This window comes from Adiantum capillus-veneris, chromosome 25 (genome assembly GCF_014529385.1).
Source record: "Adiantum capillus-veneris isolate H3 chromosome 25, ASM1452938v2, whole genome shotgun sequence".
NCBI lineage: Eukaryota > Viridiplantae > Streptophyta > Polypodiopsida > Polypodiales > Pteridaceae > Adiantum > Adiantum capillus-veneris.
Genome location: NC_140955.1, coordinates 137,665,252 through 137,680,753, shown reverse-complemented (window position 1 = coordinate 137,680,753; position 15,502 = coordinate 137,665,252). Strand labels below are relative to the sequence as shown.

The 15,502-nt window shown below is 47.2% G+C and overlaps 1 protein-coding gene across 3 annotated transcripts in view; it reads right to left on the bottom strand.

The window, feature by feature from the left end:
- LOC147425726 (DNA repair protein RAD5A-like) overlaps positions 1-15,025 on the bottom strand; it is a 101,300-nt gene extending 86,275 nt beyond the window's left edge. Inside the window, exon 1 of one of the 3 annotated variants that reach the window (XM_086499703.1) lies at positions 14,879-15,025. The gene's annotated coding sequence lies outside the window, so the exon portion shown is untranslated. Of the gene's footprint in view, positions 1-14,695 lie in introns of all 3 variants that reach the window. The other 2 variants (XM_086499702.1, XM_086499701.1) reach the window with 2 other exon arrangements.
- Between the last annotated feature and the right edge of the window lie 477 nt (positions 15,026-15,502).

Sequence of the window (15,502 nt, the reverse complement as noted above, 5' to 3'; positions counted from 1 at the left end):
AGGGGCTTGATGCGTCTCAGAGTAGAAGATGATGTCTCTCCCTGTGAAGCTATCCTCAAAGGCCCCTATATCAAGACGAAGTGATCCGTTACAATTCCAGGTTGCCATCTTTAGTGTGGTCCCATAGGTCTCACACTGTCATGAGGGACGTCGCTCCAATATCACCACCTTTCCATCCCTGTAAAAAGCAATCTTCCCCTTTTCCCTTGCTGCTCTAATTTCCGGCATTATTTCTTGCATATGAGCACTTTGCGAGAGGGTGAGGTCATCTCCAAGAAAGATACCAGTCTTTTTTAGGGTCGGTCTCTTCTTCAGGAAGTCCTTCGCTTCCATGGAGGGGAAGCGGAGAATGAGTGCCCTTTCCTTCGAGGTTTCTCCGTTGCTCCCGCTTTTCTTAGTGCCCACTCTCCAAGCCCTTGTATGCGTATGCTCGTTGACCCCCACCAGAGTCATGAGTTCTTTCACCTCTTCATCCACGTTATCTTGGTCCCGCACACGTCTCCTTTGCTCCTCTTCTAGTGTCAAGTTGATGATGGTTGGTGTGGGGGTGGGGGGTATTTCCTTGCCTTTCCCTTTCTTGACAATCTCGATCAATTTTTCTGCCTTTTCTGCTTTTTGTTGGGTCTCTGTGATGACATTTACCTACAAGGTCGTCATTTCTTTTTGTTGCTCCCCACCTTCTTTGATGGCCCGCACTTGTTCCTTAATCGTGTTAAGCTCGTCAATTACTGAAGGTTGAAGCTCTCCCTCTTCAAGGACATTCTGCGATCACACCTCTGCGAACTTTCTTGAGTAGTGCAATTTCTTCATCTTGAGCCTTCACGCGATTCTTGAGTGTATGTATCATGCTTTCCTGTGCTGTCACGCGCGCGTTCAGAATGTTGGTAGTACCTAAGAGGTGGCGGTTGATCTGGCTAATGGACTCGCTCAGCTCTTCTTTGCATTTTTGGATGGAATCCTCCACTGGGTCATCCTTGCCATTCTGCTTCCTCATGGTCGAAGGGCCGCCACAAGGGGGGAGGGGGGGGGGAGAGAGAGAGAGGAGTGAAGAAGGGAGTTTTTTAGAGAGAGAGAGAGAGAGAGAGAGAGAGAGAGACAAATGAAGGGAGTTTTTTTTTTTCGGGGCTCTCTCTCTCTCTCTCTACGCGACTAGGCTTTCTCTCTCTACGCACGGATTTTTTTTTAATAATTTAATAAACCCTCTCTCTACGCTCGCAAACTTTCTCTCTCTACGCTTCTCACCTCTCTCTCTCTCTCTCTCTCTACACTTGGAAAGACCAACTTTCTCTCTCTGCCCTCTTTCTCTCTCTACGCAACATTTTCTCTCTTTCTCTCTCTACGCTCTTTTTGCTTCTCTCTCTATGCCTCTTCCTTCCACTCTCTCTCTCTACGCTCGGACAGCAAAAGGGGAAGCGCAACAGCAAGGGAAACGGGGCGGGGCAGCAGGGCGAGAGTGGCAGCAGGGGTTATCACAGCGCGAGGCGACGAGGAGGGAGGGGGGGGGGGGGGAGAGCGTGGGAGCAAGGGCAGCAGGGCAGGGAGCGCGTGGGAGCAGGGGGGTAGCGGAAGCAGGAGAGCAGGGGCGGCAGCGGGTGCAGAGCGGGTACGCAGCAGGGAGAGAGGGCGAGCGGGAGCAAGAGAGCAGGGGCGGCAGGGCCGTAGGGGTTATCACAACGCGAGGCGGGGGGGGGGGGGGGGGGGGGGGGGGGGGGGGGAGAGGGGGGAGAGAGAGAGAGAGAGAGAGAGAGAGAGAGAGAGAGAGAGAGAGAGAGAGAGAGAGAGAGAAAGAAAGAAAGAGAGAGAATGAAATAAAATGAAATGTTATATTAACGTCTTCAAAAGGCCAAAATGACCTATGAGACCAAAGCGTTACAATGTGGTGAATCTGATACAAAGTCCGAGTAACAAAATGAAATGACAAAATGATAAAATAAAAGTACTATGGGATCCTAAATTGGTAGGTGTAAACTAAGCAGCTAGCTGGGATAGCTAAATCATAAGTCACAAGAAATCCAGCATTGATCACTTGCGGATCTCATCAATCTCCTCCATGGACAGTAGTTTGACCGGGCGTCGTGCATGTCGGGCCAAAGTGATCCGAACCCTCTGATGTAGCCTCCGTCGATGCTGTGTAGTCCTCCGTAGTCGTGGGCGTCTGGATCTCCCCAGCTCAGTTGCTCGATCGATCAATGTGCCTCTGGTGTGAGGCGACAAGACCTGCTGTGGTAGTAGCTCCTCTGGGTGTCCAGTGTCTACTCTAAAGAAGTTTGTGATGTGTCTCTGAGACTGGCTAGCCTCTCCTCTCATCGGGCTCTCTCTGTGTCTTCGCAACTCGAGCATGAACAAACCCAGGCATCTCTGATCCTCATACCTCATGACTCTGGAGAGTGGTCCAAAGCCCTCTCTGAACAAGCAGTGGAAGCGGCCTCGTATCTCATAGTAGACGGGGCAGTGGCATGTGTAGAGTAACTCTCTCTCAGGCTCCATGTCACACAGGGTGCATGTCTTGGCCTCTGTTGGCACTCCGCTGTATCTCCCAGTTTCGATCCGCAGCTGGTGTGAGGATGTGCGTATCTGGCCAATGGCACACCATATGCCATGAGACAGGTGGGTGTCCATGTATCTGGGCCTCGTCACAAAACCATCCGCTGTAAGCTGGAGAAGATGCTCTTTGTAAAAAGCCATCTTCGTGCCCAGCTCCTGTGATGGCTGTACCCATGTCCTCAAGGTGTCTAGCTGAATCAAGTCCTGGCGGATGAGCCTGGTGGTCTCGGACTGTGTAAGAGTCAGAGAGGGTGCATCCAGTGAGTACTGGAAGGGGGGCAATCTGTCTATACTGAATCCATGTGCCTGGAACCATGACGTTATCTCCCCATACCAACATGCAGTGTCTCCCTGCCTAGCTAACTGTCGAGAGGACTCAAGTGCAAGGTGGGCGTATCTGTCTCTGGGAAGTTCCCACAAGCCGTATAGGAAGGAAACAGATCTGGTGAGCGCCTCAACTACTAGTGGAGGGGCAGCTAGCTCTGCTCGGATAATGGCACGTGATACTTAAGCCTTGGCTCTAATGAGCCGCGAGATCATAGAGACCAGAGGCTTCTCCATGTCCCCCCATCCATCAGTACGACCTGTTCTCCCGTGATGATCCAATGAAGGCCCCCATATCTCAGCTCCATAGAGCAATACAGAAGCCACCAAAGTGTCATAAAGAGCCAGAGCTTCGTCCGAGGCTCCTGAAACTGAACCTGTGAACACATCCTCTCCAGTTTACCCAATGCCGAATGGGCTCTGGTCAATCTAGTCTCTGTTGCTCTCCTCAAAGAAAATGTGGTCCACTAAAAACCACTCCAAAGTAAGTGTAAGCATCTGTATATTCCACTATCTCCTGGCCATATATGAATGCGGGCGCTGACCTCCTGATCCACTGTGGGGTGGTATTAAATACCATGACCTTGGTTTTACCAAGGTTGACAACAAGCCACTCTCATGGGCAAACCTATGCAAAGCATCCAAGTGACGTTGCATCCCCTCCGGAGAGTCGGAGATCAACACAATATCATCAGCATATAACAATAGCGGGATCCGTGTCCCTGCTAGTGGTGAACCTCTATCACCATCTCTCTCAATGTAGTCAGAAACCTCATCCACACACATACCAAATAGAGTAGGAGAGAGCGGGCATCCCTGCTTCACCCCAATAGTGGAGTGAACCGGTGTAGATAGACCCTCTGAGGTGCGTACATGCCCTACTACTGACCTGTACCTTTTGCCCTTGCCGCTCTAATCTCTGGCATTACCTCCTGCATATGAGCGATCTGTGAGAGGGTAAGATCATCCCAGAGAAAGATGCCCGTTTTCTTAAGAGTTGGGTCTCTTCTTCAAAATGTCCTTCGCTTCCATGGAGGAAAAACGAAGAATGAGTGCCCTTTCTTTCGAAATTTCCGCCTTGCTCCCATTTTTCTTGTTGCCCACTCTCCATGCTCTTGAGTGCATCGGCTCATGAACCCCCTTCAAAGTCATGAGTTCTTTTACCTCTTCGTCCACATTATCTTTGTCTTTAAGGCCGCAAATTCTCACATGTAGAGAGCGCACACGCCTTCTTTGCTCCTCTTCTAGCGACAGGTTAATTATGGTGGGTGTGGACGTTGTTGTTTCCTTGCTTTTCCGCTTCTTGGCAACCTCAATCCATTTCTCGACCTCATCTGCCTTCTGTTGAGTCTTTGTGATAACGTCCACCCAAGAGATCGTCATTTCTTTGTGTTGCTCTTTCCCCTCTTTGATGGCTCGCACTTGTTCTTTGATCGTGTTGAGCTCTTCTATACTGAAGGTTGCAATTCTCCTCCTTCAAGCGTGTTTCGTGAGCGTGCCTTGGCGAGCTCCTTCTTGAGTGATGCAATCTCTCCGTCTTGGGCCGTCATCCGATCTCCCATTGCCGCGATCTTGCTTTCTTGGGCCGAAACGCGATCCTCGAGCATTCTTATTGTTCCTTAAAGTTGGTGGTTGATATTGTTAATGGTTTCGACCATTTCTTCTTTGCATTTTGAAATTGCATCTTCTAAGGGGTCGGCCTTATCACTTTGCTTCCTCATGCTTGATAGGTGTCAGAAACAAGGAAAAATTAGCCTACACGCACACGTGCTTCCACATTATGCGTACATGTTCCACACTAAGCATACATGGCGCATTTTCTGCAATTTCTGGAAAATACGACCAAGCGGCAAAAAACCCCGTTTTTTGTGAAATTTCTGCAATTTCCTGTCAATTCTGCAATTTTGAATTTCCTGTAAATTTCCTGAATTCTGCAATTGTCTAAAGGCCTGCGATTTCTTTTTTTTTTTTTTTTTTTTGAGAGAGAGAGAGAGAGAGAGAGAGAGAGAGAGAGAGAGAGAGAGAGAGAGAGAGAGAGATGAAATGAAATGTTATATTAACGTCTTCAAAAGGCCAAAATGACCTATGAGACCAAACTGTTACAAAATTGTGAATCTGATACCATGTCTGGACTAGAACAAAAATACTACTACTAGAATCCATCCTTATCTGCTCTCTGGATGTCGAGAGAGTATGGCTTGAATCCTCTGCTGTAGTCTCCGTCGATGTTGTGTAGCCCCTCTCCTCAATCGTGGCCGTCTGGATTTCCGTAGCTCCAGTGCTCGGTCGATGAGAGTGCCGGTAGTGGTCGAATGAGTGTGGACCGAGCTCTACGGTGATGGCTGCTCCTCTGGCTGTCCCATGTCTAGTGAAAAAAATATGTAATCCGTCTCTGGGACTGTTTCTCTCTAGCTCTCCCCAGTAAAGTGTCTCTATATCTGTGTAATTCAAGTAGGTATAGCCCAAGACACCTCTGATCCTCATAACTCATGACCCTAGATGCCCCATCATGGTCTGTATAGAGCCATAATCCCCCAAATCAACACTATGGGCACCCCCATCCCCTGCAATCTGCGCATCAATCGAGCTCTCAGTACCATGTCAAATGCTTTGCGGAAATCCACAAAGCTACAATAAATCCGTCTCCCATGTGACCTGCCCTCCTCAATGATGGCTCTGAGTGTCCGAATATGATCAAGAGTGGAGAGAAACCCCTTCTAAAACCGGCCTTGCCCTTTGCTCGTACACCCTCACCCTCTGCCCAATTACTCAACTGCTGCTCAAGAATGGATGCATACGACCGTGCCAATGTGTGCCCAACCATAATAGTGCGGTAATTCCCAGGCTCTGTAGGATCACCTACCTTGAAGATAAGCACAATAATAGACAACCTCCAAGTCTCAGGTAATCCCTCGCACATGGCACGATTGAACAACACTGCAAGAACCTCTACTAGCATATCTCTAGCATGTATAAAGTGCTCTGCTACTAGACCATCATGATCATATGCCCTGCTGGTCCTCATCATGTCAATGGCTCTCTTTACCATCTTAGTGGTAAAGAAGGTGCTCGTAGGTGGGCATGGCTCTGTAGGATCTGGAAGGGGGTCCTGTCCAAGAACTGTATATAATGATGTCGCATAGTGGCCCCACACATCATGAGAAGTAATCACTGGGGGAGGGGAGTGCTTATGAAAGAATCGCCATGCCTCTCCTAAATCTCTACTCAAGAACAGTTGATACAAGTCTCACTCCATCTGGGCCAAATAAGCTCGTTTCTTCCGTCGCACAAGGCATCGGGAAGCAATGCGAGACTGTCTGTAAGTGATGACTACTAAAAGAAGATCTCTCAGGAGCTGGGCTCTCATCTCTCTGCACTCCTCATCATACCAACTATTCTGGGGCATGCTCCCAGAATGTCGCCTCCGACCCGGCTGAGTGTGTGGGTATGCCTCCGATGTTGCACCATGCAGTGTCTCAGTCATTAAAGTGGTGCACTCCTCCACTCAGAGACTAGGACTAGCTGTGCATAGACGGCTATAGATCTCCTTTGTATAAACCGAATCAGTCTCTCATGTAAATGTATAACGGGTATGTGACCTACCTCCGGATGTCTGGGTTGTACTATACTGAAATGAAACGGACAATGTCAAAAGAGCGTGATCCATTGCTACATCCACTGGTCTGGCTCCCACTATGAAATCCTGAATACAAGGAATAAAGCTCGCATGTGCCATAACATAGTCCACTGTACTGGCCACGTGTCTGTATGGAAAGCATGTGAAACCGGCTCCTCCAGGAAATCGTTGTAAGCCATTAAGTATGGCTAACCCCTGTGTGGTCGCCATCTCCGTGAGGTATCTCCCATACTTTGTCTGCTCTCTATCATGTGAGCATCTGTCAAGCCCCAAGTCACCTACATCCAGCCTCTCTAAAGTTTGACCAAAAACAGGCAATAAAACCGGCCTCGTATCTCAGAGTAAACTGGGCAATGGCATGTGTAGTGCAACTCTGTCTCAAGCTCCATGTGACATAGGGGACATGTCCTGGCCTCTACTGGTACTCCGCAGTATCTACCAGTCTCAATTGGAAGCTGGTGCGAAGATATGCGTATCTGGCCAATAGCACATCGTATCCCATGAGATAAGTGGGTGTTCATGTATCTGGGCCTCGTCACAAAACCATCCTCAATAAGCTGGAGAAGATGCTCTCTAAAGAAAGCCATCTTCGTGCCCAACTCCTGTGCCGGCTATATCCAAGTCCTCCTAGTATCTAGTTGAGTCAGGTCTGGCGGATGAGCCTAGTGATCTCGAACTGTGTTACTCAATGAGTACTAGAAAGGGGGCAATCTGTCCATGCTGAACCCATGTACCTGAAACCGTGATGTCGTCTCCCCATGCCAACATGTTGTATCTCCCTACATAGGTAATTGTCGAGAGGACTCAAGTGCTAGGCGGGCATATATGTATCTGGGGAGGTCCCACAAGCAGTGTATAAAGGAGACTGATCTGGTACGCACCTCAACCACTAGTGGGGGGGCAGCTAGCTCTGCTCGAATAATGTCGTGGTATTGAAGCCTTGGCTCTAATAAGCCGCAAGATCATACATGTCTCCCCATTCATCAGTGTGACCCGACCCCCCATGATGGTCCAATGAAGGCCCCCATATCTAGTAAGGTGCATCGGAATGAATGTTTGAACTTTGCTCAAGATGAGTGCTCCGATCTGTGCTCAAGGTTCCTTTTATTCTTATGGAAGGGAGAGCCTTCCGTTCTTAAGGAGAGAGTGCAATGGATACAAACAAAGTGAATGGACACTATGCGTGAAAGTGTATGAGACTGAGAGATAGAGAGAGAAGAGAATATGACACCAGAGACGTAAAACCCTCCTCCGAAGGCCCCACTCTCGTTGGCGAGAGTGGTCTACTATTGATTGCACAAACTCGTACAATGCTTGGACTTGCCGACGATGTCGACAACGATGAGACGGCTGAAATCTGAAAATGCTAATGGCTGAAATCTGCAAATCTTTATCTGTTGAATTCCGACTCTATGTCGGTGACGACGGCAATGACGACGGTACGACGACGATGCGCTGAAAACGCAGATGCTGAAATCTGAATTTTCCGGGCTGAAACTGTAAACTTCGCTGGATCTGACCGTGTGGCGAGGATCTGCTGCGGGAATGTGAGATCTACGAGGTTCGGGACTTGATCTGCAATGTCTAAGGGCTGAAAACTGAAAACGCTGGTGCTTCTACTGATTCCGTTGCGGAGGAACTGCAAAACGATAGGTGCTCTGCTTTCCCAAAAACGCTAGGGCTGAAATTGGTCCTGCTGTCGCCGGTGGTTCTGCAAATGCAAAGCACTAGGCTGATCTGTTGTGTCGTGATGACGCCGGGGCTGAGCTGCCGTGCACAAAACGCCAAGGCTGATCTGATGCAAAAACGCTAGGTCCTCAGATGGCTGAAAACGCTACGGCTACTGCGGGTGTTGGTCTTGCTGAGAAGTTGCCTGTTGAGCAAGGTGCTCTTGCTACCTCTTCTGCCAAAAAGTTCTAGCTCTGGTTTGCTTATATACAAACTTAGCAAAATTGCCCTACCTACTTTCCGGTAAAAGTCACTTAAAAATAATAGTGAAAAATGTCAAATAGGGAAAATAGGCCTATGCACTGTAAAAATGCTACTGATGGGATCTGACTGGAATCTGATGGTCATGCTGTGTGCAACCAGAGATATGCATCAAATCTAAGTGTCTGGACATGCAGGGGCTGCGAACAGACTCACAAAAGTGCCACATCACTTCCTATTCTAGACTGACTTGACTGAACTGAACCCTAATCATGCTGTAGCTTGTCCACGGACACATAGGGTTGGATGTATCACGTGACATCTCTCCTTTTCAAAGTGAGGTACTGGTACCGAACTGTATGGCGTCGAGGGAGATCGCCAATAGCATCCGGAATCCTGGAAGGGACTCTTCGCCGGCCCACTCTTATGTGTGGGTCGTCCGGTACTTGAACTTCATAAAGGTCTGCAAAGCTTGCTTCTTTGGGCCGCGCCGAAAGCGACACAAAGTCATCTTCAATGCTTTCACTTCGTCGAAAGTCATGCATCTACCTTCTTCAAGAATCTCCATGGTTGAAAATTCCTAAAACCATTTCCAACACAAAACCATGAACATACCTATTCCATGTAAAGTGACTGGAAAAAATCTTGTCTTCCTCAAAGACTGTGCATGCAATGTAGATGAACAAAGAGAAGGAGTGCCAAACCGTTCACCACACACACGCAAACAATGAGATCGAATCTTTCTCTTCTGATCTAAAGCAATCAACTGTGGCAATTCACAACGGAAATGCCCATGCTTGGTGCTCATACCTCCATGTGCTCTTTCTACGACTGTGTCATGCCAAGGAAGAGACCTGGAATGTGAATTCCTTGGGTGCAAACATTTCATCTTTTCATGAGAAATCGGCATACATTCATGCTCATCCATGAGTGAAACGTGCTCAACGTACAATATGTCATGCCTAGGGAAAGGGATCACATAAAGACGCTGACTAAAATACAGGAAACGATCACGAATGAAACACTCGAACAATGCGTACTGACTAATCATTCGAACACCTAATACTTCCTGTGAGGGTTCTTTGGACCTAGGCTCGAGAGCCAAGATCGATTCTTCGTGATTGATCAATCTGCAACGAGGTTAGTTACACTAGAAAGTATCAACTAGCATATCATCCTTGTGAACAATCATATCGTGATCATACAAATCATCATGCTTGTGAGAAATCACATCTTGATCATACAAATCATCATGCCTGTCACTATCATGCAAATCATCATGCTTGTCATTATCATCCAAATCATCATGCTTATCATTGTCATTCAAACCATCATCATGCAAATCATGTGTGTCATGCTTGGGAGAAGAAGAGACTGAGAGAGAGTCTCCTTTTCCTGATTCTGTGCAAACTGCGCCTGCACAATAGAAAAGAGTCGCAAGAGCTCTTTCATGTGTTGGTCCCTCTGTTCTTGTCTTGCTTTGTTTTCACGATCAAATTCTGTTTGTCTTGCTTTGTTCTCGCGATCCAATTTGGCTTGACTTTCTTTGGCTTCCAAGTCGTACTTACGCTCTATGGCTGCCATGCTTTCTTCATAGGCCTTTCTTTTTGCTTTTCTTTCTTCGCGTTCTAACTTTCTTTCCATAAACAACTGCTTCAACTCCTCCATAGGAGTTAGTGCAATCCTTGGTGTAGATGGGGAAGGAGGAGGGTTTGAAAAACCTCCTAGTGGGAAAAATTCTTCTTCGCCTCTCTCATGCTCATCACCTTCAAGCGAAGTATCCATTCCGCTTCGAGTGATGACCATCCACTAAAGTCGTGGGTTCTTGTGGGTTCTTGTGGTCTTGGGTTCTTAAGTTCACAAGGAACTTGGGTACTTGTGGGTCTTGGGTTCTTGGGGTTCTTGAGTTCAAGAGGAACTTGGGTTCTTGGGGGTCTTGGTTCTTGGGGTTCTTGAGTTCTTGAGGTTCTTGCGGGTCTTGAGGTTCTTCTTTAGCTTGCAATCTGTGTTCGAGAAGGATCTTCTCTTCACCCGAGTTCTGCTCTTTTCTACGGGCGCACCCCTTGGCGGCCTTGCGCTCACACCAAGGTTGCTTTTTCCTACCTCACGTCGATTGGCCCGGCTGCTAAGTGCACGGTCCGCTCTCAATGAGTGAAAAGAGGCACAAGGGGAGGTTGGACAAGCCCTTCTTTCCTGGGATTCCTGTCACTCTTCAAAAACACGATTAGGAATCAACACGCCCAAGTGAACTTGGGCTCGTGCGACCTCAACAAGCAAAAAAAAATTATGTGGTTCTTTCCTTGAGTGATACAGAACACTGCCAAAGCTCCGATACCAATGTAAGGTGCAGTGGAATGAATGTTTGAACTTTGCTCAAGATGAGTGCTCCGATCTGTGCTCAAGGTTCCTTTTATTCTTATGGAAGGGAGAGCCTTCCGTTCTTAAGGAGAGAGTGCAATGGATATAAACAAAGTGAATAGACACTGTGTGTGTAAGTGTATGAGACTGAGAGATAGAGAGAGAAGAGAATGACACCAGAGACGTCGTAAAACCCTCCTGCGAAGGCCCCACTCTCGTTGGCAAGAGTGGTCTACTATTGATTGCACAAACTTGTACAATGCTTGGACTTGCCGACGATGTCAACGACGATGAGGACGACGACTAGACGGCTGAAAAATGGCTGAAATCTGCAAATCTTTATCTGCTGACTTCTGACTCTATGTCGGTGACGATGGCGATGACGACGGTACGACGACGACGCGCTGAAAACGCAGATGCTGAAATCTGTGTTTTCCGGGCTGAAACTATAAACTTCGCTGGATCTGACCGTGCGGCGAGGATCTGCTGCGGGAAGGTGAGATCTGCGAGGTTCGGGACTTGATCTGCAGTGTCTAAGGGCTGAAAACTGAAAACGCTGGTGCTTCTGCTAATTCCGTCGTAGAGGAACTGCAAAACACTAGGTGCTCTGTTGTCCCAAAAACGCTAGGGTTGAAATTGGTCTTGCTGTCGCCGGTGGTTCTGCAAATGCAAAACGCTAGGCTGATCTGTTGTGTCGTGATGACGCCGGGGCTGATCTGCCATGCACAAAACGCCAAGGCTGATCTGATGCAAAAACGCTAGGTCCTCAGATGGCTGAAAACGCTAGGGCTACGGCGGGTGTTGGTTTTGCTGAGAAGTTGCCTGTTGAGCAAGGTGCTCCTACTGCCTCTTCTGCCAGAAAATGCTAGCCCTGGTTTGCTTATATACAAACTTAGCAAAATTGCCCTACCTACTTTCCAACAAAAGTCACTTAAAAATAATAAGTGAAAAATGTCAAAAATAGGGAAAATAGGCCTAGCACTGTAAAAATGCTACTGATGGGATCTGACTGGAATCTGATGGTCATGCTGTGTGCAATTAGAGGATATGCATCTAATCTAAGTGTCTGGACATGCACGGTCTGCGAACAGACTCACAAAAGTGCCATATCACTACCTATTCTAGACTGACTTAACTGAACTGAACCCTGATCATGCTGTAGCTTGTCCACGGACACATAGGGTTGGATGTGTCACGTGAGATATCTGAACTACATAGAGCAATGTGGAAGCCACCAGAGTGTCAAGCCAGAGAGAGAGAGAGAGAGAGAGAGAGAGAGAGAGAGAGATGAAATGAAATGAAATGTTATATTAACGTCTTCAAAAGGCCAAAGTGACCTATGAGACCAGAAATTTACAATGTGGTGGATCTGATACAAAGTCAGAGTAACAAAAATAACAACATAACATAACAAAAGAAATATACTATGGAATCCTAAGCCGCTCGATGTGAACTAAACAGCTGGATGGGATAGCTAAATAGCTAAATCACAGGAGATCCAGCATCGGTCGCTGGCGAATCTCATCAATATCCTCCATGGTCAGTAATCTGACCGGGCGGTGTGCATGCCTCGCCAAAAAGACTCGAATCTTCTGATGTAGCCTTCGTCGATGCTGTGTAGTCCTCCACGGTTGTGGGCGTCCGGATCTCCCCAACCCAATCGCTCAGTCGATCAGTATGCCTCTGGTGTGAGACAAATGTGAGCTCTGTTGTGGTAGTAACTCCTCCGGTTGTCCAATGTCTGTTCTAAAGAAATCTATGATCCGTCTCTGAGACTGGCTAGCCTCTCCTCTTATCAGACTCTCCCTGTGTCCACAGCTCGAGCAAAAACAAACCCAGGCATCTCTGATCTTCGTACCCCATGACTCTAGAGAGTGGTCCAAAAGCAGATTTCCAAAAATCGTGCAGACAAGCTGACGTGGCAGGCCGTACAGATCTTCGCCTTTTTCACTGACATGCTGACGTGGCAGTGTACGGACGCCCGTAAGTTGCGTTGGCTGCTTTTGGCTGGCAGATTTTGAGCAAAGCTTTTGGGAATAGTTGCTTTTGAGTTTAATAAGCTTTTGAGTCTAAACTTTTGGGGCAACCCTTGTAACAATAAATAGGTCTTTTGGGCCTCATTACTTAGAGCATCTGGATGCAGAGTCTGAGTGTGAGATCCCGCGGACTCCCTTGTACTTTGCACACAGATTAATATAAAAAGAAATACCGAAAGGGGCCAGTCTTTGGGGCCAATACCTCTTGGCACAGAACTACGCTGGGCCGTGTTATCTTTTGTGAATTGTTTTAAAGTGAGTCTCTGCTGTGAAACGCGGTAGAATCTTGACTTGGGGTGTCCAAGTTTGTTACAATTAGGATTAATAATCCTATGGGTTAGGATTGATAATCCTAGCCCCCAGCTAAGTTATGAGACCCCGTCTGATGGGGCCTAAAAATAAAGCATCACACACACAAAATGACTTGGGTAAAAACCTGATGACGCGGCAACTAGACGGACATCCGCGTTTTGTGTTGGCTAATGATGTGGCAGGCTGTACAAACTTCCACGAATTGCGCTTTTGGACCAAATGCTTTTGGGCTTGATGCTTTTCATGTATATTTCTTTTAGATGGCCTGGAGCCTTTAAATATGAATTGTGGGCTCTCTCTCTCTCTCTGGCATTCTCCCGTGTGCAAATGCAAAGCAGAGCCACAAGGGTTGTATTGAGTTAAGCAACATAAAGAAACATCGAAAGGGGCACCAAGGTTTGGGGCCAATGCTCCCATTAATTTTAGTCTACAAGTGGCATCACATATCATCCCAACAATGAAGAAGGTGGAAATCTAGGATTGAGACATCAGTGACAGTGGTAGGGGAGACTAAGCTGGCTCTGTATAGCATACTGTGCTCATGTGTCCGCAAAAGTAATGGGTGTAGGTGCTTGCTGCTGCTGGAAGAGTATCCATGCATCTCTGGAATCCTCACTCAAGAATAGCTAGTACAGCTCCTCTTCCAGCAAGGCTAGATAAGCTCTTTTCTCTCATCGTAGAAATAGGAGTTCCTGCCTCTAGCCAGCCTAGTAGGCAGGCACAAATACAGCTCAGCAAGCCTGGTGCAAGTATGTCTACCTCAGATATAGGTGGGCAAAGCCACAAACACCCATCACTCCCTAGTCTACTCTTGGGCGGTATAAAACCACCACCGGACACAAGATGAAACTCTAACAATATAGAGGGCGCACAAGGCTGCCCGATTCCCCATCTGCCACCCACCACCCAAAAATATGGAAGAGACACTGGTCTAAAATTGCAGCGCCCACATAGATTGGGCAAAAATTGGAGAGACCGGGCATAGTATGAGTATCACCCAGAACCTGGACGATAGCAACAAACCTCATAAGGCCTGGCACACCCCCAAAGAAGTCCTCTCTGCCTAGATCTAGAAAAGATACCAAGGAGATGACCCTCAAAACTCTAACACAACAAGCTTAACGGTCTAAGCTTAGTAGCCTGCAACGGTATGCTGGTTACTGTCAACTTCCACCAAAGGTGGAAAGTATGTACTTGATAGAAAATGATTGCAACTGAGGGGTACCTCACGATAAGAAATCGGCATATCCCCTTATACAACTGAAAAATACACATAGAAGAATCTAGGAAGTGACTAGATTCATGAAAGCTTGGGATCCTCCAAAAAATGCTTTGTGCTGGTGAATGCAAACTTCGACTAAAAGTTGAAACGTAGGTACGCAATATCACAAGTAAAACCTTCACAATGTGAAACCTTCATGTCCACCAGTACATATTGAACATATACCAAGAAATGATTAGATTATGATTTATCCATGAAGGAAAGTGCATATGGGCTCATGGTAGCATCCACAAGACAATATAGCAATCAATTTTATCCTTCATAGAGTCCTACCTCTGCAGTTTAAAAATACACCATGAAGCCAATTGAGTTGGGTCTTCACCTCAGCTAAATGCTACTTCGGGACCCATCTTTCTGGACCACGATGAACATCAATCCCGCTCTTTGAGCAATCCTACTTACTTGCAGGCAAGACGTTCCTTCTGTAAGGTCTGAAGGAACCATTAGAGTGGATACCTGTTTCTTGTCTGTTTCGCTAATCGCTGGAAACGCGAAGCGGCTGTGTCGACTCTTTCATTTTGAAGCAATTTACTTTGCAAGATGCTTCACCGTTTATTTTTTGGCCTGACACCTTACTTTTGGAATCTAAGTAAATTCTCTCTCTCTCTCATTCATAGTTTCTCTTCTTCTCATTGTTTGCATCCGACACTCTCATCTCTCTCAAGTTTGTCGTCATTCTCTCTCTCTCTCTCTCTCTCTCTCTCTCTCTCTCTCTCTCTCTCTACAAGGGTAGGAGGAGGTGAGGGCGAGCGGAGAGCAACAAGGTGGCAATGGCGAGGTGACAAGCGGCTAGAGGTCTTTGTCCAAACTGCCTTGTTGAAGTAGTAGGGTTTCATTTGGTGTGTTTTTGGCCCAAAATAGGATTTTTAGAAAAATTTGTTTTCTTGGGATCCCCCTCTGTCTCTCAGAGTGAAGCGAGTAGGGGACTTGGTACGTGCAGGCGAGAGAGTGGTTTGGACCACATTGACTAGACATGGGGAACAGGATCTACGACACCTCTACAAGAAAGAGACTAAATTGAACTTAGAGAGTCTCTTCCCCCAAAGAGATGTTGTATTACGGTGAACACTTCTTGACCAT